The following is a 2679-nucleotide window of genomic DNA, read 5'->3' as shown; positions in this document are numbered from 1 at the left end:
GTCAATTATGTGTATGTATTTATTATTATATTCCATTGTGTGTGTGTATGTATGTATATATGTATATATATGTATATAACATACACGTATATATATATATCATATATATATGATAAGTATATTTATCCATTCATCAGTTGAAGGACACTTGGGTTCTTTCCGTGGTTTGGTTATTGTTGACAATGCTTCGATTTCTTGATAGTCTCTTTTATTTTTATTATTTTTTTAATGTTTATTTTTGAGAGCAAGAGACAGAGTGTCAGCAGGGGAGGGGCAGAAAGAGAGACACACACACAGAATCTGAAGCAGGTTCCAGGCTCTGAGCTGTCAGCACAGAGCCTGATGCAGGGCTTGAACTCATGAACCTCGAGATCATGACCTGAGCCAAAGTCAGACGCTCAACCAACTGAGACACGCAGGGGCCCTGATAGTCTCTTTTAAAGCATTCAAGTTTAAAAAAAAATTTTTGGAACATGAAATTTATTGCTATCATGTTTTCACCATCAAAACTCATGATCTTTGTCTTTCCTTCTTGCCTTTGTATAAGGCCAAGAGAGACACTGGCTACTTTGACAACCTTAAAGTGAACTCCAGGAACATCACCAACAGCATGGCCTCTGCGATCAAATCCAGCAAACAGAACTTCATGATTCTCCTCAATAAAATTCAAACAACATAATTGGGTACAAAGGCTGTGACTTTTTTCCCCATTCTTGATCAGCTGGACCTTAACACACTTGCTGATGGCAGAATTTGGCTGTATGGCTTCCATCTCTACTTGCCCAGCACAATTCCCTTGGTATGAAAAGTGCCTCCAAGAGGGTTGGCTTCCAGGGCTGCACCCAACTGGGCTTTCTCGTACTATTCATCATGCCACTTCTAGTCTCGTCAGTGACTACAGAACTTCCTGGCAGTATGAATACCTGGCCACTTGCCCATGCTGCCGGCACCATGTGTCTGAGCAAAAGAGGAAGTTTTAGGTTTTGGGAAAATTCAATTTATCTCTTTCCCCCTTTTGGTTGCTTGAGCTTTAGATGTTATATCAAAGAAAATAATGTGTAATTAAAAATCCAAATTAAAATTTAGTTTTCTTCTAAGGGTTTTATAAGTTTAGTCTGTGTTTTACCTTTGATCCACTTTGAGTTAATTTTCCTATATGGTGTGAAGTAAGAGTCCAACTTTATTCTTATGCATGTGGATACTCAGTTATTCCTGCACCATTTATTGAGAAGACTATTCTTTCCTTATTGAAGCTTCTTGGCACCCTTATTGGAAATTAACTGACTGAACATAGATACATGGCTTTACTTACTTCTGGACTCTCAATTCTATACCGTTGATCTACATGTCTCTTCTTATGCCTTTACCACACTGTCTTGATTACTGCAGCTTTGTACTAAGTTTTAAAATTGGGAAGTTGGTGGGTGCCTGGGTGGCTCAGTCAGTTAAGTGTCCAACTTCTGCTCAGGTCATGATCTCACAGCTCGTGAATTCTAGCCCACTTTGGGTTCTGTACTGACAGCTCAGAGCCTGGAGCCTGCTTCAGATTCTGTGTCTCCCTCTCTCTCTCTCTTTCTCTGTCCCTCACCCACTCATGCTCTATCTCTCTCTCAAAGATAAATAAACATTAAAAAACTTTTTAAATTGGGACATTGGAGTGTTCTAACTTTTTCTTTTTCAAGGTTGTTTTGGCTATTCTTAGTCCCTTGTACTTTCATGTGAGTTTTAGGATAAGCTTGTGGATTTCTGAAGAAAAAAAAAAGCTGAAATTTTAATGTAATTTCAGAGATTTTGCAAAGCCCAATGCATATCTCATTCCCCAGATTTTTTTTTTAAGTTTATTTATTTATTTATTTTTGAGAGAGAGCGCGAGAGAGCACACAAACAGGGCAGGGGCAAAGAGAGACGGAGAGAGAGAATCCCAAGCAGGCTCCATGCTGTGAGCACAGAGCCCAATGTGGGGCTCAATCCCACAACGGTGAGTTGGACACTCAACCAACCAAGCCACCCAGGTGCTCCCCCAGATTCTTTCATTAAGCTTTTTTGTTTTGTCTATTGCTTGGTCCAACTATTTTCTACCATCTCAGGGAGTCAGGAAGTTAAACAATTGCTGGTAATAGTTTTAGACAAACACCTCTAGGGAAGAGGTTTCTTGCACTGGGCAAGCACTCAACCAGGTCAAATGAAGATAGCATTGAACATGGAGTCTTCCAAGGATGCACAAGATAGGTCAGATCATGAAAAGTGATGGGAAATAAAACTTTGAAGGAGGTACAGTACTGTTCTGCTCAGTCTATTAGCCACCAGGCTACTGTTTTTCACCCCAAAGGCAGACTCTTAGTTTTCAAGTATACTGAAGATCTGGAGAATGTAGATTGGATTAAATCAATTAAAATATCACAAAGTTTTATGTTCTTACTGAGATTCAGCTGTTTTCCTTGAACAAACACTTCCCACATAACTTCAAGCCTCTGGTAGATTTCCAGAGTTCTGAAAACGTTGATTTTGACCACTTTTGCCAGTTTTCTCATTGTTTTTATGAAGGAGCGAATTTCTGAATGGCCTTGCCTTGCCATTTTCACTGATGTAACCCAAATATGTTAATTTAGTTTTTCTTTCTTATCCCTCTCTATTTATTAATTTTGCCAGAATTCTGTCTTATTGTTACTATTTTTTAAA

General features: G+C 38.9%; 1 pseudogene; it reads right to left on the bottom strand.

The window, feature by feature from the left end:
• Nucleotides 1-510: 510 nt before the first annotated feature.
• LOC102954212 lies at nt 511-939 on the bottom strand (annotated as a pseudogene).
• Between the last annotated feature and the right edge of the window lie 1740 nt (nt 940-2679).

The sequence above is a fragment of the Panthera tigris genome, chromosome D4, assembly GCF_018350195.1.
Source record: "Panthera tigris isolate Pti1 chromosome D4, P.tigris_Pti1_mat1.1, whole genome shotgun sequence".
Classification (NCBI taxonomy): domain Eukaryota; kingdom Metazoa; phylum Chordata; class Mammalia; order Carnivora; family Felidae; genus Panthera; species Panthera tigris.
This window is presented reverse-complemented; position numbering and strand designations above follow the sequence as displayed.